At 41.8% G+C, this 25157-nt stretch overlaps 1 long non-coding RNA gene and 1 pseudogene across 2 annotated transcripts; both read left to right on the plus strand.

Annotated features, from left to right (window-relative positions):
* Positions 1-63: 63 nt before the first annotated feature.
* Positions 64-12855, plus strand: LOC309338826. The gene is made up of 3 exons (XR_014155072.1): positions 64-384; positions 496-690; positions 12454-12855. It is a non-coding gene; the product is annotated as an uncharacterized lncRNA (long non-coding RNA).
* LOC309337633 (small ribosomal subunit protein eS6 pseudogene) lies at positions 7842-8666 on the plus strand (annotated as a pseudogene). The gene has a single exon. The product of its transcript is annotated as a small ribosomal subunit protein eS6 pseudogene (transcript).
* Positions 12856-25157: the final 12302 nt, after the last annotated feature.

Below are 25157 nucleotides of genomic sequence, written 5' to 3' on the forward strand. Positions count from 1 at the left end.
TCCCCGCCTTCCAGGGGCAATCCCCAGCCAGGCGCGCCTGCACTTGGCGTCGGCGGCTGCACTTAGTCCCCGAGAGTTACTTTGCCGATCGGCGAGTGGCGAAGGGAGGAGCCGAGCGCGCGCGTCCAACCCTCCGGTTCTCAGCGCTTCGGCAGAGGGAATGAGAGATTCATTTCGGCCGGGAGCCCATAGCCCAGCGGAGAGGGGCCCGCCAGCGCCTCCTGCTGCTCGAGCATGGGAAAGCAGTCCGGCGGAAGAGGGCAGCTCGACATCGGCTGCGTGAGGCTCAGGAAACAACCGCCCTGTGTCTCTCGACCTCGGCTGCGGCCACGCTCCTCTCGGGCTCTTTTGCAGCTTGCTTTTGCAGGCAGAGAGGAGAGCGGGGTGCGCGCGTGGGTTTGGGAGGAGAAATGGAAAGGAACAGCCGGGGGGGGGGGGAGGGGAGAAGCGAGATGTGTGTGTTTCCTCACGTTTTATTTTATTTTTTTGTCACAGGCACCGGCAGAAGGGGGAATCCCAGGCTCGCTTTGCATAGGCATGAAGTAGAAAGAGAACGTGCTGAATTGCCTAATTCGCCCGATTGCTTTGTTTTCGCGATTCTACCAAGCGCTTTTCTGGCGAGAAAAAGGGATATTCGTGTGTCTCCCGGAAAGGTGCAGCTTGGAGATCGCTGGGGTGGTGATGTGTATGGTATGTTCTTTATGTTTTCGCCACCTAACCTAGAGTAATGCTTACTCGGGTGTAAGACCCATTTACTCCTCGGTAAGGCACGTCCATGGTCGTTTATTCCTAAGTAAGTATGCCCAGAATTGCAGCTGTATACAGCTTGTCTTCCCTACTAGAAGCACTCTTGGGATAATGGGTTAAATAAATTGTAAGCTGTGTGCAACATCTTGAGATGGTACCAAGCACTAGTCACAAAGATTTTGGCTGCTAGGCTGCCTTCTCTCTCTTCCCCTCTCCGTCCCCCCCCCCCCAAAGCTTTATATAGCTTTAGCAGCTGCATGACAAGTCAGCAGGTGAAGTTTAACCATCTCTTCATTTCTAGTTAACCTAAACTACACCTGTTGGATTGCTGCTTGGCTCACCCAGCTGTTTAAAGCAGCTGCCATAAGAAGCTGTTTTGTTTTCAACATTAGCCTCCGGGCTGGGGTATCTAGTCAGTTTTAAGAGGCTAAATACATGGTCCTGAAGGATCTACCCATGCTTTATGTGTTTCCTAGTGAGTGGATGAAACCAAGAGACCATCAAATGGTCAAGAAGGTGATTACTACACATGCTGTAGAGGGAGGTTCAACCTGGGAAGGTGACCCATCTAATAATAATAATAGTAGTAGTAATAATAATAATAATAATAATAATAATAATAATAATAGTATAGGAGAACGAAAACTCTAATCCTGAATCTCCACTGGCTAGCAGCTATAATCATTCATGAGAAATGCTTCAGGAGTAAAGCCCGAAGAAAAATCCGCACTCGTGGCTTTGTGGGACATCTTTGGGAGAAGAAAAGGCTAAGGAGTAAACCCTACAGAAATCCGGACTGGAGTCCTTAAGACAGTTGGATGGCATAGCCGGGGGGGGGTGCTGCCCTCCCTAAATCAAGTAAATCAATAAAATTACTTAAGTGAGCTTCTGCCCCCCAACAGAAAGCATCTCCCCAACATAAATCCTGGCTACACCCATGGCAACTCTGGCAGCCCAGATGGTGCCAAATGTATTGCTCTGCTTTCCTCTGGACCACATCAGTAAGGCCAAGAGGGGGGTCTGGGCAGCTCAGGATCTCATAACACACTGCCCAGTCTTACACTCCAGAGAGGTCATTTTGGTGCTGCTAACACAGCAAAAGGTGGCGCTGTGGGTTAAACCACAGAGCCTAGGACTTGCCGATCAGAAGGTCAGCGGTTCGAATCCCCGCGATGGGGTGAGCTCCTGTTGCTCTGTCCCTGCTCCTGCCAACCTAGCAGTTCGAAAGCACGAAGTGCAAGTAGATAAATAGGTACCGCTCCAGCAGGAAGGTAAACGGCGTTTTCATGCGCTGCTCTGGTTCGCCAGAAGCAGCTTAGTCATGCTGGCCACATGACCCGGAAGCTGTACGCCGGCTCCCTCGGCCAGTAAAGCGAGTTGAGCACCACAACCCCAGAGTCGGCCATGACTGGACCTAATGATCAGGGGTCCCTTTACCTTTGACACAGTGAAAACAATGTGGGAGGCGGTAGATTTGAATGACTGGTCTCTGCAGCCACAGGGGCTGTAATTCTCCAGCAGTTTGCCTTCCCCCCCACAGGCGCACTCCATTGTCTCTCAAAACAGATGGATGCCAGCAACAACAAAAATATTCTTAAGGTGATGGTCACTATACTATTGCCTGATCCTATGCATATTTTCCAGAAGTAAGTTCTAGTGAGTTCACTGAGACTTGTTTCTTAGAAAACTAGTTGAAGAATGCAGCCACATCCTATCCATGTTTACTCAAATAAAAGTTCCACTGTGTTCAGTAAGACTTTGTAAGTGTATGCATAGAATTGCAGCCTTGATACTATGCATGTTTACTCAAAACTAAGGCCAACTGTGTTCATAGGAGTGAAGCCCATGACTCTTGCCATACTTCAAGGGCTCTTAACTGACAGGCAGGGTTAAAGGAAAGGAACATTGTTGGACACAAATGCTGCTAAATTAAGTTGAAAAATAAATCCCCACTCATCCATGAAGCTTGTTGGCTGAGTGGCCTTGAAGAAATTGCTCTCTCAGCTTAACCTGTGTCTCAGGATTGTGAGAGTAAATGGAATAAAAAAATCCCAGTCTATACACTGAAAGATGCTGTAGACATGATAAATAGCATAATTGGACTCTACCCTTCTTGCAAGTGGAACCAACAGCACAAGTGTTTTCTGGCTTTCAACTATCTGTTTTACGACAGTTATGAAACCAGATTTTACAAAAAATAAATTTCAATTGTGCAACACAAGTCCAAATGGGACTTACCCTAGCATCAATGAATCAAGGAGTGGATAAAGGGTGCAATCTTATGCATGCCACATGGAGGCCAGTCCTATTCTGAATAACCGTGCTTAGATTGCACATTAATGTTGCAGTTCTGTAAGCACACATTAGGAAGTAGGACTTGATTCTGGGTAAAGTAGCTTTGATTGCACTGCATGGGCCACATTTCTACATCAGCAGCCCTGATTTCTTTATATTGACCTGTTCACTGCTGTTAATGTTATCTGGCATGCATTCTACCATTTTGCATGAGCTAGACTATTAGTTTGTCATAAATGGTGACCTGTGGGTGACCATACTCAGTATGAACGCTTTATATAAGGCAACTTCCTATGGGACCAATCAAAACACAGTCAGAGTTCATCAAAATGGTTTTGCCATAGCTCTGAACCAGTGAATGAGAATATGCAAGATTTGGCCTCTGCACCATGCAGAGTGAATCGTTTCAGAAGAAGGGAGACACACTAGTTCTTACTGAGCTGCACATTATCTTTAAATGAAAGCAAATACAAAAAGCAATTAGAGAGTATGAGCCCATATTGCTCAGAAATTGTTTTCACAAAGTATGTTAGCACTAGCATTTAAGTGTTGCTTTACTACTGACACTGAGGGAAGTGTTCCTGTCACAGTTGGATATCTACGTCGTAAGTGATAGTTTGTTGTCAAATTTGATTGGCACCCTGAGTCTTCAGGCATGTAGATTCTGCAGTGATACATACAGGAAGTTTGCACAAACAGAGGCAGTCCAGCATTTTATACTGTCAAATCTACTCATATATATATATATATAGATTGTGCTCAGGAAATGCCTTGTCATTTGTTGTGAGGAATCCAGATAATATTCTCCAAATCATTGCCTCCCTTTGTAGGAAATCCTGTTCCCACAGCATCCAAACTATAGAGTTGATTTACTAAGGAAGTACAGTTTTTCCTCTGCCCCCTCCCCCTACTCAGCCCTGCCTAAAGCAATCAAGATTATTGTTGAAAACACTGGTCCATGTTTGTGGTTCTGCAAGGGCTATATAGGGAATTTGTGACCCTCCAAACAGTCCAAACAGATTGCAGCCTCCATAGCTTGTGGTCAGGGATAATAGAATCAAAGAACTGTAGAGCTGGAAGGGATGCTGAGAATCATCTAATCCAACCCCTGCAGGAATCTGCAGCTGTCCCAAACGGCGATCAAACCTGCAACCTTGGCATTATCAGCACCATGCTCTAACCAACTGAGGTGTAGTCCAACAAAATTTGGGTGCCCCATGCTCCCCATTCCTGCAATAGGACTGCAAGTACCTATTTTGTGGAGTTGAAAATGCCAGCCACTTAGAACTTCCCTTTTCTTTTCTTTTTCCATTTTCTCTTTTAACTTTATCTATTTTATTTGCCTTATCTCTGCCAGTGGTCTGTGAAACTGTCAGTATTAGGATATGGAATCCCCTCCTTGCAATGAGGCTATCCCAGGGTGCAAGGCTATCCATATCCATTTCACTATGAGGCAATAGCTATGCAGGCCACATCCACACCATACATTTAAAGCACTATTATACCTGTTCCTTTTATGTACACCAGCAGGCACCAACCAGGCAGTGACTTTGCCATAGCTCGCCCCTCCCAAAGAAACCCAGGGACTGTAGTTTATTAAGGGTGCTGAAAGTTCTTTAGGGACTCCTAGAGCTACAGTTCCCAGAGTCCCCTGGGAAGATGGCCTGATAAGTCATTCTGGAAATTGTAGCTCTGTGAGGGGCATAGGGGGTTTCCTAATAACTGTCAGCACCATCAACAAACTACAGTTCCCAGGATTCCTGAGGGAAGCCATGACTGTTAAGAATGATATCATAGTGCTTTAAATGTATGGTGCAAATATGGTTGTTTTATGGTTCTTTTTTTGGGGGGGGTGGACTTGGCTGTTTTATGGTTCTTTGGAAAGGGGCCAAGGAAGCACAGCTCCCCAGCAGTTGCAATTCCCGTGATCAAAGGTTACTCATGGAACCAAACTTGTTTGCCCCAGCGTGCTTAATTTAATAATAATAATTAGCCACCATAGGTTGGAATGGCGGCACAGAATTTGGAGGGGTGTGTGTGTCTTTAACCCGTTGCCCTGTCATGGTGTGGATCAGAATTGTCACCCACTCTGAGCTCATCTGCACAGAAAGAAAGCAATGAAAGCCGCACAGTCATAATAGTTTTTTGGTTGAATTTTGAATCAGGACTGAATCCAGTAGGTTGGTGTTGGTATAATGGCTCAGTTGTTAAAGAAGCATTTCCTAAAGATTGCATCAAAGCATGCACAGAATACAGTTCCTTAAGCACTGAGTTAACACACACTGCTTTTATTTATCTATGTAGTTATTGATTACATTTCTACCCCACTTTTCCTCCAAGGAGCTCAAGGTGGTATACATAGTTCTCCTCCTCTCCATTTTATCCTAACAACAACCCTGTGAGGTAGGGGAGGCTGAGAGTGAGCAATTGGCCCAAGGTCACCCAATGAGCTTTGTGGCTGAGTGTGAATTGAACCCATGTCTCCCAGGTATCTCCAGCACTCTAACCACTTACACCACACTGGGGGTTTTTTTAGCCAAGAGGGGGTAGTTTCCAATTGGACAGAATGTCCAGTATCTGTCATTTCAGCTTTAGCTCACATAATTGTGTAGTCCCTTCTCTTAGATCTTTAGCAACAACCCAACAGAAAGACATTTAACTGGTGAAATTTACCACATCACATGTCAATAAAAGATCATCGGCTAAATTTATGTTTGTCAGGGTGTTGGCACAGAAACAGGCTAGTTGAAGTTAGTAAAAGATAATAGCAAAATGTTTTGCTAGTGAGTTCACATTTGGGAGCTCATCTAGAAATCAGGGGGCTAGATTTACGGTCTGGGGTTTGATAATTTACCAGGAGATAAGCTTGTTATTCTACATGTGTGTGTTAGACTTGGGGGGGGGGAGGCCTCAGAGCTAGCATTAAAAAGCACACAAACAAAACCACAACACAGGATCTTTTCTTTGTGGTCGAGATGGTTAACATTTTACAAAGATCTGTGCTGTGCTGTGCTGAGAAACTTGAATGCTGTCCGGAAAGGTTTCACTTGAATGGAGTGACTGAAAACCAACCCCAATATATCAGGAACATGCAAGCAGCTGTGGTTCGTGAAACACTGATTCTTTATCTGACAGCGCCAAGGAAATGCCAAGTTATGTTGGGTTAGCACATGAACTCCTGATCTTGTCACATTTCTGGTTTCTGCACTTCAGAACAATGAAGCATGTACCTTTTTCCACAGTCAAGATTCCACAGTTCAAGCAGTCAGTGTGAAAACTATTTTATTGCTTCTTGTTTTGAACTATTTCAATTGCCATTTCCATTCATGTTATAACTTAAAAGTGCATGGTTAGCCATACCCGTGTGGATGGTAAACCTAGGCATTCCCTTTTGCTCCTTGTCTCCTCTGAGATCGGTGGTGCACTTGGGTAATTGTAGACTCTGGACCTAATGGTCTCAGATTTTAATGGGTTCAAATGGGTTCATTCACCTCAAATTTGTAGTAAACTGGCTTTGCCTTGCTCATTTTTGGGATTGCTTCTGCTTATTCAGTTGAGTGGGACCCCAGATTTCTGCCCAGTAGAGGATGGTTTCCACTGGGATTGATAGGGCAGAAGGCAGAAAGAACAACAGCAAGTGGAACCAGAGTCAATGATGGGCAACACCAACTGATTCTGGTTCTGTCTCTATTGTCCTCTATGTTGTATTCTACAAAGGCAGCACTGAGACTAAGGCTCACTGCCAGGGCCACCCCATGGACTGGATGCAAGTAAGTAAGGAAACAGGCAGATGGGTCCTTCCTGAAGTCAGAGCTTGCAGAGGTGGATTTAGGGCATTGTGCCCAGTTCTGCCACACTGGGCAAAAAGACTAGGAGGTGCCACAGGACATCACAGCTATGATGTAGCGAATTGAGCAGAATAGAAGGTGAGAGGCAGGTGGGTGGGTGCCAAATCTTGGCCTTGCACAGGGTGCTGCCCCCTGGAGCTTGGTGGGGAAGCACCCCATTTGTTCTAATGAACCAGTGTCCACTGCTTCTGCCCCCAAAGTCCCACCTCAGTGGCACCACTGCCTGGGATGTTTACTGCCTGAGAAATGATGATGAAGAGCCAAGGAATGCATGGATTTCACCATGGCTGTGGTTTTCATGGGTCACAAGGAACCTTCGGGTTCTTCTGTGAATTTTCAGGGGGATAAATGGTGGATACGTTGCTGGAAAGGTACTTTCTTTCTGGATGGAGAAATATCACATGAACATCCTAAGGACTGTTTGCAGAACAGAGTATTTATGTGAAAGATGCTTAGGCCTTCCTTAGTAATGTTAATCTGGAAAGAGTTCCTAGAGACTAGGAACATGCAACTCTTCGGGGCATGTCTTTTCCAGCAAAATCCAGTGCAGCTGTTCCATACAATTGGAGGCATCTGGACGGCCTCTGTGGGAAACAGGATGGTGGATCAGATCACTAGTCTGATCCACTAGGGATCTTTTTATGTTATAGGTAAATCCCATTGAGCTGAATGAGTCTTATTTGCAAGAATGTTTGCATATCTGTCTCTTCCTTAGCCTTTGTTTGGATGGAGGTTGGACCCCTATAGTTCCATGCAGCAGTTTCAGAAATGCAGCCCAGTCCTACAAATGCTTATGTAGAAGGCAGTCCAGTTTAAGTTAATGGGTTTTACTCCTAGATAAGTAAGTGTCAGATAACAGCCTTTGAGGTTCTTTCTATAGATACCCAAGTTCAAGCAGAAAGTTTGAAAGGTGTTTTATTGGTTCTCCTCTTGAATGAATTAACTTTGAAATGAGGATTGGAGTTCTTTCCCGCGGCAGATCTGAGGTAAGCTGTTCCGGCGCCATGAAGCTGAACATCTTCTTCCCAGCCACCGGCTGCCAGAAACGAATCAAAGTAGATGATGTGCGCAAGCTGCGCACCTTCTGCAAGAAGTGCATGACCACAGAAGTCTCTGGATGCTCTTGGCGAGGAGTGGAAGGGATATGTTGTCCGCAATCAGTGGAGGCAATAACAAACAAGGCTTCCCCATGAAGCAGGGGGTCCTGACTCACGGACATGTCCGCCTGCTTCTCAGTAAAGGCCACACTAGAAGAACTGGAGAAAAGAAATGCAAATCTGTTTGGGGTTGCATTGTTGATGCCAATTTAAGTGTCTTGAATTTGGTCATTGTAAAGAAAGGTGAGGAAGATATTCCTGGACTGACTGACACCACTGTGCCTCGCTGGCTTGGTTCCAAGAGGTCTAGCAAAATCCAAAAGCTGTCCAATCTCTCCAAAGAAGACGACGTCCATCAGTATTTTGTGAGAAAACCATTGAACAAAGAAGGCAAGAAGCCCAGGACCAAAGCACCCAAGATTCAGTGCTTGGTAACTCCCAGGGTCCTACAACAGAGCAGGCGTATGTCCTAAAGCAGGAGTATTGCTCTAAAGAAGCAGTGTACCCAAAAGAACAAGCTTCTGGCTATAAGAATGAAGGAGGGAAAGGAAAAACGGCAAGAGCAAATAGCTAAGAGGCGTAGACTTTCTTCACTGAGAGCCTCCACATCTAAATCTAAATCAAGACAGAAGTAAATTAGGAACTGTGTTCCTAAAAACATTAAATAAAACTTTTATGGGGGGGGGAAAGAAAAAAAAAAGAAATGAGGATTGGAGAGAGGAAACACTGGAGGATGCCATTCATCACAGAACTCCCATATACTGTTAGATAGAGCATAGTATGTGAGCTTTTTATTTCTCCAAAATGTAATTGAGGAATACCTAATGGGATCTGCACCTATAGCAAAATTTAGGAGATATTATGAAGCTATAATCAGTGCACATCTAAATGGTCTCTGTTTATCATTTGGTTGATAATAAGTATAGTACGTATAAATTCATCTTTCATTTTTCCTGTTCTAAAATATTTTGGCTGTTTTGCCTTTAAAACTAAGAAAAATAAATTCCAATTCTATATTTCTTTTTTTAAAAAACAAACTCCTTTGAGCTAAGAGCTCGTATGTTGAGTGGGAGCTTGAAGAGAATTAAAACAGCTGAGAGAAAAACCCTCGTATGGCTTTTTCTTTTCACCCTAGAGGGAGATTCTGCATCACATGTGAAGTCCTAAGGAACCAGCCATCTTTTAATCCCAGCTGGTTATAGGTTCCAAATGAGATGAAAAATAAATCTCCCCCAGACTAAATAGAAAGAAATGCTTAATACTTCCACATCTCTGTAGGCTCTCCCAAACCTGTAAGTGTTCCCATTAGAGCCTGTCCGTTGCACTGCTGGGTGCTGTCAAATCAATCATAAACTAGGTTGCAACACAACAAGACTGATCCGGGGAACAGGGACAGACTTGTTACTTTCCATTTCGGAGTATTTGTTTCATCAAATCTGTGCTTGCAGGCTCTTTTCCATATTATAAAGGAAAAGTTTTCCTTTACTGGTTGCACAAACCTTGGCTTATCATTAGATTGCCTGGTTGCAATGACATTGCCTAGCGAGATACAGTGAAGGCAAAACTGTCTGACATTCAGAATTCCTAAACAAAAAGCTTGCTGTTGAAATACCCGCAAATTAAATAAGTACTATCACTGTATCTTTGTTCCTGGTGCTTTACAGAATGCAAAAACATAGGTCCCTGCTCTGAAGAGCTTACATATATAGGAAGCCAATTAGTTAGGCTTCCAATACACCCATACACTGGACTAGTTGACAGTTTAGGCACAAAGTAAATCAACTTGTATCCTGCCTTACTGGTAACAGTAAGACTCCTAGACAGGAAGTTACAAAGATATGTTTGTCAGTACAGCATATGCCTCTTTTGCCATCTCTCCCAGCCTACATCTAGGTTTTCATATAGCACAGATGAACCAAATTCCAGGGTTTTAATCAGAGTTTATGCCTGGGATTTATTTTCATGAATGGTGTGACAAATTGCTACAGTCTAGATCAAACCCCGGACACCAGCATTGGGTTATTGGGCCCCTCAGTATCTCACCCAGTCACTTATATTGGTCGTCCAACCTTGTCCCTATCCAAGTGCTCACGAATGAGTATCTCCCAACAACAAATGCATAGTTCACAACACAGAAAGAAGGATCTGTCTGGGGATGTGGGTATAGACCAGCCTTTTTTGGTGGTTGTTGGAGGTGTGGGAAGTTTTGGGGAATTCTGCTGCAATCCTATGCACCTGAATCCTGTGATTCAGGCAACACTCCTCTGAAAACCTATTGTCTAGCATGCCTAAAGTCCCAAATGAAATGAGGCTGGATTATACCATTAGAAGAAATGCCACAAAAATAGATTGTAGTAGGAAAACATAGTAACTCAGCACATTCCTCTAGGTGCTCTTTGAACATTCAAGAGGTCACTAATAGCCAACACTGCTGAAATTATCCTCAAATATGTTTTTTAAATTGTACAGTATATAATATAGGTTGCCTTAAACAGTATGGCAAGATTAACAATGGTGTGGAAGGGAAAAAACAAAAGGAGCTCTTCTGGAAAATGCTTCTTGGGAAAAACAACAACCCACAAGCAGGAGAGGAGCAATGAGTAGCCAGTTTTTAAAATGAGGCAATCGAGGAACAGGGAACAGTGTCTGAAGCTTGGAATGCTTGTCAATGTTCAACAATATTGACAAGTGAAGCTTCACTTCTTTCTGTGCCTTCAGTAGCTCAGCAAGTAAAGCTTCACATGTGTGCACACACAAAATCTCTCTGCCATAAACTCTTTTTATCCTTATGCAGTAAGTCGAAGAACAGAAAATAAAAATTATCAGATGTCAGTGATGACACCAGCAAAATCTGCATCAGAAACATGGCGCTTCCAGATGCACATTCATTAGAACTTTAGTGCAAATGTCTCTGGAAAACACATTTTGGCATCCACTTTTGCCTAATATAGACATTTTCACAAGCATTTTCACCTAAAGTAATGCATTTTTGTGTATTTTCTCTCTCTAATGTATGCATAATGTGGGCAGGACTTGGACCAGCAACTCACTGTTCAGAATTCTGCTTGCTCTGCTCTAATACTCCTCCTGAGCAAATTTCTCCAAGTATGATTAAAACTTAGCATCGTTTTCTCCCTCATGGTAATGGGACTACAACCTGGGCTGGGCCCTCATAGAATCATAGAATTGTAGAGTTGGAAGGGACTTGAAGGGTCATCTAGTCCAACCCCCTGCCATGCAGGAATCTCAGCTAAAGCATCCATGACAGATGGCCATCCAACCTCTGCTTAAAAACCTCCCAAGGGAGACCATTCCAATGGATCTCTGGGCCCCAGAGAAATGCATCCTTTCCCCATTCCTGCTTGTTCCTTTGGGCTCAGCCCACTGCTGGTCTTGGGAGTCCTGACAAACCTTCTGCAGGAACAACCTGGCTATCCTTTGGATGCATCCCTGTTAACTGGACTGTGTTATTAGAACTCATTACTCTGGATGTTGTTTTCTGAATCGTACCAGCCATGTTCAGGAAGGGCAAACACACACAAACACACTAGTTCCGTTGTCATCTTTGTGTTCCAGGGTTGCACTGAGGAAATCTATTGTACCTAGGAAAGGTTCCATAGATTTTGGAACCATGATTTTCCAGGGTTTCAAAAATGCACGTGAGCTTCCATAGGTACAGGTGGCTTCTCCCCTCAGAGTTGCCTTTGAGGATTCAGAAGGTGGCAGGGCAGAGCTAGAACACTTCTGCATTTATTTAAGCCCTATTATGAATGCCTGAATAGGGCCATTCTAACAGGGCTTTTTGTGATTTGTCAAATATGCAACTCCGTAAGATCTTCAACAAAGAGACCTTCAAAGCTGGCATGTGAATGTGCTTAACATATTAAGCAGGAATCAAATAATTTTTTGCTCAGGTCTGACTGATTGCTAATTCATTGATATAAAGAAGTGGTTCTACACATTTTTGGCAAGTGGGTTAAGGGTGGGGAGTTTGCACACTGAACATTTCTAACCATTGTTAGAAAAAAAACAACCCTCTTCTCTCTTTAAGGCACCTAAAAGAAGCAGCTAATTTTTCACAAGGGCAGAGCAGCTGCTATTGTAAACCCCTCACAAATTCAACCTTGCACTCAGAGCTTTCAGACATTTGGTAGAACCAAAACATTTCAATGATGTCATCATTTATTTATAGCCTGTTCAAAAAATGTTGGGTGTTAAAATACCACATTTGAAAATAAGGACAATTGATTTAAGTTGCTGAACTTGAAGCTGTTTTCCAGTGTAGTTGAGGAGACAGATCTTTATAGTAGTCCAAGGTTTTCTTGATGATATGTATTCTAAGGAACCATAAGTGTTATTATTCATACCCTCCAACATTCCTCAGATGAAAATAGGGACATTTCTTACTCCCCTGAAACTGACCTGCCTCAACCCCCCATTTTTTGTCCTCCCCCCCACCTATAGAGCATTTCCTATCAGAAGAAGGACACGTGTAACCACCACTACACAAACAGGACACAGCACACACACCCTCCACTGACAACATGCCACAAATGGTGAACTACTATAGAGAAGAACCATCTCTGTGGCCCTAAAAGAAAACTAAAATGACATCACCTGTGACCACTTCCAAATTGGACCTGAGACCTCCTGCATGGAATGGAAAAATAGCAGAACAGAGCATGGAAGGGGGAACTGTTGTTTGGTCTATATCCAGGGGGAGATTTACCTTTCCTGTCTAAGAGCATGGTTTGCTCATCCTGACTTTGGCCTCACTAGCAAACTTTTTGCTTCATATATTACCGTGGTTGTTAGCATGCATCTGATTATTACTGAAGCAGTGAGATTATGATTCTGTAAAAGCTGGCTCTCTAATACATGGCCTCGACTTAAGCAGGTTTTTTTGTTGGGAGCTGAATTTGCCCTTTCTTGAGCTGAGAATTTCTTTGAGACTTCATAAAGGAGGACAGAATGTTCCCCCATTTATAATCTGAGCTGCTAGGGGGCAACTCTGACTGTTTCTCTAGCCTTAAGGCTAAAAGAGAAGTCTTTGTAGTTCATTTTGTGCTTTCTACACTTATTACCAGAGAGTCCAGGGTGTAACATAACCATTGGAGAATTGCCCATTCCAAGGATCCTGTGCTCACTTGCTTGCACATTTTCTGCAACGTTCATTGGTAGGGCAGTAATTTTCCATGTTTGACCTTTGACCCAAGTTGTTGTGTGCCCTTCCTTTTTGTTTGTAATGCCTGAGTCAAAATGGCTCAAGTAATTTTAAGCAACCCAAAATTGTTCAGGACTTCCTTGAGTAACTGAAAACCTGTTGTTTAAGGTTGAAACAAAGTCTTGAAATAGCTCCCTCAAAGAACTGGTGCATCTAGACCAGGCATCTTCAAACTTTTGAAACTCAGGACCCACTTTTAAGCCAGACATGCATTTGAGGACCCGTTTCTTAGTTTTTTTACCATATATTTGTATGGTGGTAGTGTGCCTGTTGCAACCCACTGTGACCCAGCAGTTGAAGACCAGTGCTCTAAACTGACCAGGCTGGATCATCCAAAGCCGTGATTAAATTAAGATTGGAGGTTCTTAATGTTATCTACAAATTCCATTCCTTGACTCCCCCGATTTTACTCAGATGACATGCTTTCCACAATAGCTTTCTAAAAACTGTAGCAAAAGTGCCCATTGCAAAATGTATGGGTTCAGGAACATACCTGGGAATAAGGCCCATTAAACAAGATGGCATGTATAGGATTGCACTGTTAGGAGACGTTGCAGAAAATCTTTTGAGTTGTGTTTCTTTTTTAACCAAGCAGCATTAAGTGCTGTTTCATATATACAAAAATTTTGTGAGAAGGGACAGGAAAAAGCTAGCAAGAACCGCTACAGATGGATAAGGAGTAGGGGAAAAGTTACAGTTACAAGCCAAAGACCCTGGGTTCACTGGGAGTCCATCTTTTTTTATTTGACAAGTTCTTCCCATGCTAAAACAGAGCACCCCACTGCAGGGAGCAGATAATAGTGGAAAATATATAGAGTATCTTTGGACAGAGGATAATGATAGCCAGGTGCTTGGTAGCCTCAAGGCTCCTCGGATATCTATTATGTGCAGTAGTATTATACGCAGCGGAGTGGTTTATGAAGGACCTGAGGGCCACATCAATTATTTAGCAGTACAATAAATTGTGTAGTCAGTTCTTCAATGCAGATAGGGCTCCTGTGATGACTGTTAAATTCTCAGCATCAGATTTTGCAGACTTAGTTGATCAAAAAAGGGCCATTTGGTGCAGATCCTAAAATAGAAGGTGTTTTTGTTTTTAAAAACAAACTCATATAACAGGGTTATAATTTTTCATTGGCATTATGCAAAGTCTTACTTATATGAGTTTCATTTGATTGCATCGGAAAAAAGCAAAGCAGCCATAGCAAAAATTTTACCTGGGTAAAAGTGAATCTACCCCATTCAGTAATTAGATCCCTATCTGCCCATTCTTTCATTTAATTGGAAACTGTTCTCTAAAGATAAAAATGGTCTTAATGCAACCCAGAGACCTAAATGGGAGTACAGAAGGGGCACTGCCTGTTTGTCTGGTAAGCTAACCTGCCTAAAATAAATCTAACAGGACAGCAAAATTATCCAAGAAGTGGGTCTGACTTGAATTTAAAGATAGGTTGAGGAATATCATATTGTCAGCACTACTTCTATTTTTGGATGTACATTCATTGGTTTCCCCTGAATTGTTTTCTTAAATTTATCATTTGATTATATGTTGTATCCCACTCTGGGACCCTGTGGAGAACAATGGGTACAAAATCACTTAAATAATGATAATGATGGTGATGAGTTCTAATAGCTATTGGAAGTCACTCAACCGCCTAATGAAACTAGTCAAAATATTTTAACCTTCAAGAAATCCTTAGGCCTGTTTCACATTCTGCATTTTTAGATCTGCGCCTAAGATGTTTTTAAGCATCCACCTAAGAATATGCTATGTGATTGCAGCAAAGATGTATTTGCAGACATGTTTCACTCAAGGACACTTACTGAGAAACAATAGTTAGTGACAGCTCTCCAGCAAATCACCACTTAGCCTGAGGAGGGATTCATAAGAAAAGGGAAAGTAGTTAGACTGGTAAGGAGAATTGATTGCTCAGTAGGCCAGAGGAAGTTATTTGACATGGTTTGATCTCCTACCAGCTGCCTCTGCTTTTTCCTGCCCCTGCCAATGCAAAGGTAGAACTTTTCTAACCAGTAGCTTTTACCCACCTATTGCATGGCATGCCTGTTTAGCTTCCATTTTAAAAGCTTGTGCGCCCCTAATAAGAATGGTGCTCCCACTTATTTTCCATTCATTTCCGTCAAGAGGCAGCCTCTAGACTGGTAAGTTGAAGAGAAAGCGGGTGTTCTTTGTGGGTGAAGAAGAACCAACTCCTTTTTGGGTCATAGTGCCTTTCCCTCAAATGACAATATCATTCTTCTCCCCACTCTCCACTGCCAGATTTTCTGTTTAAATATTGGAAAGGTTTGAAACCGATCATTTGGTTTCTCAAACCTCTACCCATCCTTATTTGCTGTAATTAATCTACAATTAATCTGAAATTTAGTATCAAGCACAGGATCTGATTGAAATATTCTTGCATTTACTTTTCAGAATGTGGTTGTCATTTTTTTAAAAAACGACATTTTGCAGAGGTGTGTGCGTGAGAGAGAGAATTCATGCACATTTATTATCAGAAAACTTATTTTTGCTCAATTATGCTATTGCCTTCTTCGTCTATTCTGGGATTGGAAGTGATTCACCCTCAGTCACAACACATCAGCATGTCATGGGCATATTTAAAAATATGCAATTAGTTTTTTTTAACACTTTGTGTGCAATACTTCCCTTAAGAAAAAAATAGACTTTAAGCTACCTGTTACCTGCAGCTTTCCTTTTTTTGCTTGGAGTACCTGACTTTCTTCCTTTTAAAGTATAACCTGATGAACACTTTCAATAATAAGGATGAAAACAACAGAGTCAAGGTCAATACTATTGGAGACTGAGTAATAAAATTGTCTTTAGCAAAGGCAGAATGAAGTGAATGCTGTTGAAAAGTGCAGTCCTGCTGAGCAAGACCAGTGGGGTTCTTGGGAAACTTCCTTTAAAACCGTTCTCTCTCTTTTCTGCTGAGAATGATTACTTGGAAATTATGGATACAAAGAAAAATAACATGCTCACTAGTACTTGTACCTATGCAAAGGTCATAATATTGCAAACATTTATTGGCCCAAAGATTCATTAATAGCACAGTCCTGTAAATCAGGGCAGTGGCGCTGGTGCCCACCGGAACTGGCAGAGTGGGAGGAAGGGAGACCAACATGAAGTGGAGCCAGAACCAATGACTGGCAGATCCAGCTAATTCTAAGTTTTGTTGTTGTCATCTTGGTCCTCCTCCTTGCTGAGTTGCATTAAGGAGGACATAGCCTGAAGGCAGTGCTACCCCCGGGACGGGTGGTAAGAAGTCAGACAGGTGAAGACTGATCAAGGTGGGCAGACTTCGGCTTCTTGGACCTCATTGTGCTGCTGTTATTGTTTTTTTACAAGACCCCCAAGGTCTACCAACGAGAGCCTGGTGCTCTTGGACTTACAGGTGGAATTAAAGAGCAATGCAGCTTTGAGCACATTCTGAGACCAGGAGTTTCTTTTTGGTACCAGAACCGAGCTCAGATCACAGTCCTTTCTTTCCAAAGTCCATTCTTGTTTACTTTTCTTCATTTCAGCAGCATAATAGTTTTGTTGTTGCTGTTGTCCAACACTTGGGAGTCAAAACTTCATGCTGATCTAGTAAAATCAAGAACCAGTGGATCCTGATTTACCATCTACCCAGTGCTATTTTTTTTTAATAGAAAAAGAGGTGCTGGAGTTCACCACAAACTTCTCCCTTGGTCTCTTAGAATGGCAATGGCACCCACCTGAGAGGCGCCAGAGCTGAGCTCCAGTGAACTCCAGCTGAAAAAAAAGCTCTGTGTCTACCTATATATTTCTACTCCATAAGGTAAACCCCATTGACTTCAATGGGACTTTCTCCCAGAAAAGTGTGCATAGAATTGCAGCCTTAAATGAGCACCAGAAGCATAAAAGCACCAACACCTTAAGACAGATGAATGGTAGTCTCCTGGATACTTACTTGGAGAAGGGCTGTAGCTCAGTGGAACAGCACTTACTTTCCATGCAGAAGGTTCCACGCTTAATCCCCAACTGTACTGGGAAAGAACCATCTGAAACTCTGGAGGGACACAGTAGACACAGGTGGAGAGTCTATGACACGCCAGGTGTCTTTGGGCTTCACCTTTCATCAGCCAATATGGCCAAAGGTCAGGGATTATGGGAATGATAGTCCAGCAAAATCTAGAAGGCTACAGCCTCCCCACCCCTGGTGTAGACAATACTGGGTGAGATGGACCAATGTTCAGATGGTACAAGGCCACTTCTTATGTATTTGTGATACAATTTCATTGACTTTATCAGAATTACTCTAAACCCAAGTCCCTTTCACATATTAGTCACATGAAGGGGGCACCCCATGATCATAATGCAACAGACTGCACTGCTGGTCCCTCCCTTAGCTTAGGCAACTTCCCTTGGCCCCACCACGAATGTCCATGCATTAGGCGTGGATGCCTATAATGGGTAAAACTTAATTCTGCAGTAACTGGAATCCCAAACTATCAATGTCCCAGCTCAGGGACATCTATGTGCATAGGTTTTTACCTATGCAAACATCTAGGGGAAGCCATTCAACCACAAGAGCAGCACCGGCAGCACAGCCCTGCTGCCCCTTGACCATGTGGAAACCCTTTCAAACGAGTAATGCTTTCTATCATTTCTGCATTTGCAGTTTGGCTGCCACCATCTATTTCCGATTTGAAAAAATTACCACTGACAGCCATTTGTCAATTTGAATGCCAAGTGCTTTAGATATTTTGCCACCTCTTGATTGCTTTGATGCCTGGCAGGTGTCAGTTCTAAAATAATATCATTATATTACAATAGAAGCAAATGACATTGCCTTCATTGCTATCAAATATAGCCAAATTTTCAAGGGATATCACCAACCAACAATCAAATATTGCCAAATACTAAAATACCAATATGAGCCAGTGTAAAATGCGTAATGTCGAACATTCACAGAATATTTGGCAAATATCCAAATAATTGAAACTCAAGAGATAACATGAAAAATACCCCATCAAAATTCAGAGGATGATTTTTAGGAGAATACTGGGGCAGAATTAATTTCAGTACTAGCTTCCTGCATTCTCAATCTGATGCTTCTATGCTAAGCTGTAAGTATGAAGCAGGAGAAGATAAGAAGAATCCTACTGGCTCAGTCTGAAGGCCCTATTTAGTCCATCATTCTGTTCTCACAGTGGCCAGTCAGATGCCCATGGGAAGTTTGCAAGCAGGACGTGAACGTATTAAGTACTCATCTACCTGCAAGTCCCAGCAAATGGCATTTAGAGGCATAGTGCCCCAATAGCTACCATAACTAGCAGCCATTGATAACTTTATCCTCCATGAGAATCATGTACCTCCAATAAAACAAGAGCCCCAAAACAGGTACCTTACAGTGTCAGCTGGAAATGCATCATCTGGCATCAGAATGCAGAACTGATCTGCCTGCATTGGAGCGTGTCTCCTTCTGGGTGATAAATCTATGAGTGGGGTGTACACTAAATATTCATCTGCCCTTCTTCAAAACTGCGGTGCACACTCACTGTCAGGATAAAATTGCACAGAAATATTTCCCACTCCAAAGCAACTTTTTACTACTCATTTTATGGTAATAAGCCACTGAGGATGCGATCCTGAAAATGGGTTCAACTTTTGTCATGGGAGGAAACTGACTGTGAGATTGGCCCAGATAGAAACAAGAGGGAGGGTGTATTTGGACACCCCCTTCCCAAATACACTTGCTTTTGTAGTCCATTTGTGGAACAGGTAAAACTCAAGTTGTCAATGGGTGGCTATTTCTGTTGACAAAGGTCGTTGGGAAGATAGCAAAAAAATGTAAGCAGCCCAGTGAGTGTCGGCTATGAGGATTATCATATATTAGACACCTTCAGACAACTTAATTCCACTTGATTCCCTTCACATGGTGGATTCAGAAAACAATGGATACTGGGTGATGCTGGCTGTCTAAATCCACAATAAGCTTCCATTAATTCCAGGTAGTATTTCGTCTCAGTTTGGAACTGTGTTTTTGTTTTCGTGCTTTGTTGCTTTGCTACAGAGGAGGCGGAGTGCCTGGCAATGTGAATGGATTGCAGAGGGAGGCCTGTGATCTTCTAATCCAGCTGTGTTCAAAGTTTTCGTGATTGTCACAAAGTAAGCATTTGATGGATGGCACAGAGGGCTGGGCTACCTTCCTTTGTGAATCCTACTGCTCTTTATGGAAGCCGTGGATAGAAAGTTGTTATCAACCACCGTATCTCCCATAGAAATCTAAATGTTTCATATTCTGCTCTCCTGTAACAAACTTCCTGAACTCTTCCACTCTCCAAATCAGCTTTTATAGCTTTATTCATGGCCTCTGAATGAAAATAGAATTCTAAATATGGGTATGGTAATTTGACATTGCTCCTTTGCTCTTTTATATAAGGGAGAAAAAATAGTTGAGATTTACAACCCTTCTCAAATCACAGTGGCCCTCTTTTTATAAGGCAATACTGCATCGTGCTGGGATTGACATCCCAGAGAGACTGAAGCCTTCTGTTTATTCACGGAACAGATATGGAATGGGTTGTTAAAATGCAGTCTTTCCCAGGCTACTCCACTGGCATGTCTCATCTTGATCTAGACTGCCTGAAGGTCGATTTCAGTGGCTAGAGGATATGTGAGACGGCATGCTCATTAAGCATTGGGCTTTTGAAGCATTGGTCTAGACTCTAGAGATATCGTAAATGCAGCCCCATCTATTTGATCCATGGGTTCCAGCAGGAACATATATATCAAACCACCTGGATACGGGTTTCGCACAAAAGATAAAGATCTCCATGGCTGATCATAGTGATAAAGAGATGGGGGATGATCCTTATGGAAAATTTTGATTATTCAGACTTTTAGACAATAACAATCTGTATTACGGGGCTCTGGACCCTTGGCAGCTAACACAAAACATTGCAGCATATCGCCCCCCCCCCCCCGAAAAAAAATCCCACTACCAGGATTGAGACAGTTGAAAATTGCACAAGCAAGAGCAGAGGGGTCACAAATGGAGGCAGAGTTTTGCATTATCAGCCGGAAATTGCTGATATCAATTTTATTGATTTCTCATTCATTTTTCCCTGTTTTCCTTAGTTTGGGTTTTTTCAAGCTAAAGACAGGCATTTGCTCTGGAGGTACTGGGACAATTTCACCCATTTTTAGCAGAATTTCACTTATTTTATTTTTTTTAAAAAAACACATGCATTTAAATGGGGGAAAGGTCTGAGACAACACTGGGATGGGGTTGGATAGGCAAAGGGACAAAACTGGGGCAGGTAAAACTAACCGAAGAGTGATAGGATCTGAATGTCCAAATTATGAGGAATGCATGGCTGCCTTGAACCACAGCCCACAAGTCCCTGATAGTATCAGGTTTAAAACATGATGTCATTGCATGCAACATATTTTTTTTGTAGTACACAGTGGAGGGTGACAGGGAAACTTCGAGGATAATGCTTTCACACCATACAAGGTTGTTTCAGAGGCAGGGGAGCAGCCCTAGGTCAAAAGGAGCCTTGATTCCTCACAAAATGTAGCTTGGGCCTCATAAGAGTTGCTTGAGTATCCACAGATTTTATTTTGACAGCAGTGAATGCAGAATGTGACATTTCCTGTTCTTTGAGAAAAAAATTCACCATACCTAAAGATGCACATATTGAGAGAGAAATATCAACCTGCCAACACATGAAAGTGTTATGGCTTCAAGCTAGACCTGAAAGTTTTTGTGAGGGGGAAGGAAAAAAAATCGATTACCATTAGCTAGAAAGACGTTGGCTTTAATCTTATGAAGAGTCGTTTCATTACAAAGCATTTTTAAGAGCTAAAAAGCTACACTCCTGATATTTCTAAAGAATTAATTTTTAAATGGGTGATGTTTTTATATTGGACAATTCAATGTGTTCCTTTTATCTTCCTGGTGATTCTTTCTAAAGAAAAATAGAGAGGAGAAACTTATTATGGGCTGGATCTAGAGTCTCACACAGTAGGGCCCCTTTAGTTTGCAGAGGTGAAAACTCTTGTTGGTGGAAGGGGAAACAGAAATACACACCGGTTTACCTTTTCCCCTGCCAGAGGCAGGAATGTATAAAGTTCAAAACAGCTTAGTAAGTTTGGTCCCAGATATAAGCCACAAGATTCCTCATTTAAGCTGAAGCTACCTCTTTCACATAATCACCACATGTGGAAAAAGTTTCCTTCCTTTAATTCACTTTTCCAACAGTTCTTATTTCTCATTCTATACATCTTTGCTAGCCTTCTGGGAAAATATATATAATGAGTTAAAAAAGGTTTTTAGATACACTTTCCAAAAAAACCCCAGAGGCATTCTTGCTAGGTATGGTTGGAGATGATATAATAAAGAGTGGCCAGAAACTGTTCCTTTATGCTACTACCGCGGTGAGAATACTACTCGCACAGAAATGGAAGCAACATGAAATACCCACAGTTGAAGAATGGCAGCGGAAACTCATGGAGTACGCAGAAATAGCAAAATTGACTGGAAAAATCAGAGAACAGGGTGACGAAGCATTCCAAAGAATTTACAACATACATAGAAAAGAACTATACACAAATAAAGACACTTGCAGGACTGAAATAGACCTCATAATGTTTTTTAAAAATCATTTGTTTTGGATTCAAGAACATTGAACAAATATATTACAATAATTGAAGGATGTATATTTAATGAAATTTTGAATAGTATTATTCCATAGTATGAAGTACACATAGAATGTAAACATGACAAATGCGTAAATATAAAGAAAATAAAGAAAATATAGAGAAACCAGAAGAAGGAGGGAGGGAAGTACAAACTTGTTTAGAGTTAAAGTATTAAGGTTAAAAGGAATAAGGTATGTATTATGTAGTATGATGGTGAAATTTGTAAAATCTATAAACCCAATAAGGATCATTTTTAAAAAAGAACACGATAAGCTACCTCAGAACCCTACACATTCCCCCCATCGGCTAGTCAACACAGATGATTTCCTGTGCACCCATCTCAAGTCCTGGGGAAGGAAAATGATAGCTGGATCAATGCTTCCAGTTTGGGGTTATTGCTCCAGTTAAGCTTAGGTAAGGTAGATTTTGTATTTCAATTGAATTGTTTGGTTCAGAAGGCCATCCCCCTGGGAAAAAGTACCACGCTGCGATCGCTGAAGTTTATGTCTTAATAAAACTGTCATTAGCATATTGGGCTATTTTGATACCGGGAAGCTATCTCATCAGCTCGGCAAGAGATTTAAAGCCCAGATTTTTGTTTTAACTGGTATTATCTGATGTGCAAATATGTCATTTTTATATTCACTTTGTTGAGCTATACATTCTTTCACCCAGAGTGTACGTGGGGATGACACCCCCAATGAAAAGCCGAACCTCCTCAGCTCTGTAATTGTTTTCATTCCCATTAAAAGATAGAGGCACAAATAATAGTGAGGGTGAAGGCATGCAATCTATAGCACGTCAGTAAATCCTTGATATCTATTAAACCCCCACCTAAACTTGCAATTCTCTTGATCGAGCACGTAAGGAGGCCCTTTTCCATCTGCTGTTTTTGCAGATGAGATGCCAAATGTCTTTTCAGTTGCTCATAGGAAGCGATGGAAATGCAATTACAGGACTCATGACTTAAAAGCAGCATTTAAGAAAAAGGTGAGTGGTTTTATAAGTATCAGATCACTGCACGGGAATGATTGCAAATGATATTCATTAGCAATAAAAGAGAACATTATTTAAGTTTTATATATTGGTTTATATCTAATAGATGAGGTATAAAATGCCTGTCATTTATCATTCCCTTATTATTCAAACACTTTTCCATGTAGGCATTTTTTTTTTTTTTGGACTGGTACCTGAACCAATAAAAATGCAAGAGGTTGTATGTAATGCTGTCATCCCATTCATGGAAGCTTCTGTGATCCAGCAGAGGCTTCCATGAAGGGAAGGTGGAGGGAGGGAACTTCTGCCGATTCTCCCTTCTCTCTGCATGCCCCAAATGTGCTATGAAAGATTGGAGGATTCTCTGGAACAGTGTGGGAGTTGGGGGCAGAGGGGCTGCAGGAGAAAGATGGAATTTACAAAAATTGCCTCCTTCCCCTTTCCGTTCACAGATGGCGCTGTGGGATGAAAGAGCCTTCAGTGAACAAAAGGACAATATTGGAGACAACCCAATAGCTTTGGTATTGGTTTCATCGAGTTTTTAAAAACTGTTGCATCTCCATCCGAATCATTAAAAGGCAAGGCTTTACTATGCCACGACTAAGTGTTAAGGCCTCTTAAATATTTCAAAAAGTAGTTTCTAGCATATTCCCCAATGTTTGTTCATTCTCATTTAGAGCCATTTTATAAAGAAGCATTACATTATTTATTTGTGCGTATTTATGCATGGGCACGAAACATCTGCAAAACATTAGAGAAACAACACGCCTTTGCCTTGCACATTGCTGCTTTTCTTGTATGGAATTAATGTATTCCCTTGGAGGCTGCCATAATAATTATACCATGTTTCATGTAGAATAACAGTGGAATGAAATTCAGCAAGGACAAACGTAAAGCGTTACACACAGGAAGGGAAGAAAACAAACCAAGGCACGCAAACAATGTTGAAAAACAACAAACTTTAGAATCAATAAGGATTCAGAGCAGCAGTGGGCAACCTCTGGGGTAAATGTGCCACAAGTACTGGTGTTATGTGGATGGCACAACTCAGAGGAGTTTGGAAATTTTCATTGCCATTTTCAATTAACTACAGTTTTAGTGCATATCTGAACCTTAAAATATGGTCTGTATGAACTATGGATTATCAAAGCACACCACCTATATACTTTCCCTGGGGCGTACTGGGTCTCATCTATGTTAAACACCTAAACAAATTAAAAGAACCTAATTGGTCATAACACCGTTCAAAGTTGGCTTGCTTTGGTAAAGCATAGTTAAGACTAATCACAGAGGTTTTTTTAGGTTTGGCCAGAAGAATGCCACAGTCTTCTCAGTAGGATTGGCCTTCCATGAAATCTTTGGATTTGGGGACTTATTTGAAGGTACATCTCTTCATAATTCACATGCTGAGTTTATGGTTTTCATACATGTTATCTGTACTGTAAGGGTTTTATTCTGGGAAAGGAATTAGAACCCTATTGACAGAACAATGTCCACCCAGCATACACCCATTCTTAAGTGATGCTGAACAAGGGTTTAGATGATTAGGATTTATTTTTTTGCGGTCATGGGTGTCACCTTTTTGGTGTTTTCAAATATAAGTGCAAATGAAACAAAATAAAACGAGCAAGACCAAAATAGAAGAAGAATTAAAAGTGCCATGCCTTTGTTGTTTCATTTCCTTTACTACGGAGTGTAATCAATACTTTACAACAGGGTTAATATGCTCTCTTCAAGCATGCTATTATTCTTTCAAAAGAGCACAATAACTTTATTAGTTATGCTGTCTGCAACACTTCCAATGTGACAAGATTGTGTGGGTGTTCAGATCATGAGCAATTCTTGGTGCCCTCTCTTGGAGGATTTCCATGCCTGTTAACAATAGCAGCTAACACTACACAGCTGCAAGAAATTTTAATGTTGGAAGTTCTAATTTTAATTAGTATAATTTACACAAACAAAAAACCCCACACAGAGATCTACTGTTTCTCCCTAGCAGCAACTTACTATTCAGATGCTATATTTGCCAACCCTTTCCTATGCAAATGAAGTTTGTGTAATAGTTTTCCTTTCTCACAAAGAAAATGAAAATGGAGTAAATATAAGTTTTCAGAAACTGTGATAAAACTCTGATACAGAGCTCTTGCTAGTAAGTCTATCCATTCAAGTTTCTTAATGGCATCTCCATCCCCGACAATAATTAAGTGGGACCTGAAGAGAGTATTCAGTCTTGTCTATGGGATTCATAATTCTTCAGTTATATG

The sequence above is a fragment of the Podarcis erhardii genome (assembly GCF_964252035.2).
Source record: "Podarcis erhardii genome assembly, chromosome: 3".
Lineage (NCBI taxonomy): Eukaryota > Metazoa > Chordata > Lepidosauria > Squamata > Lacertidae > Podarcis > Podarcis erhardii.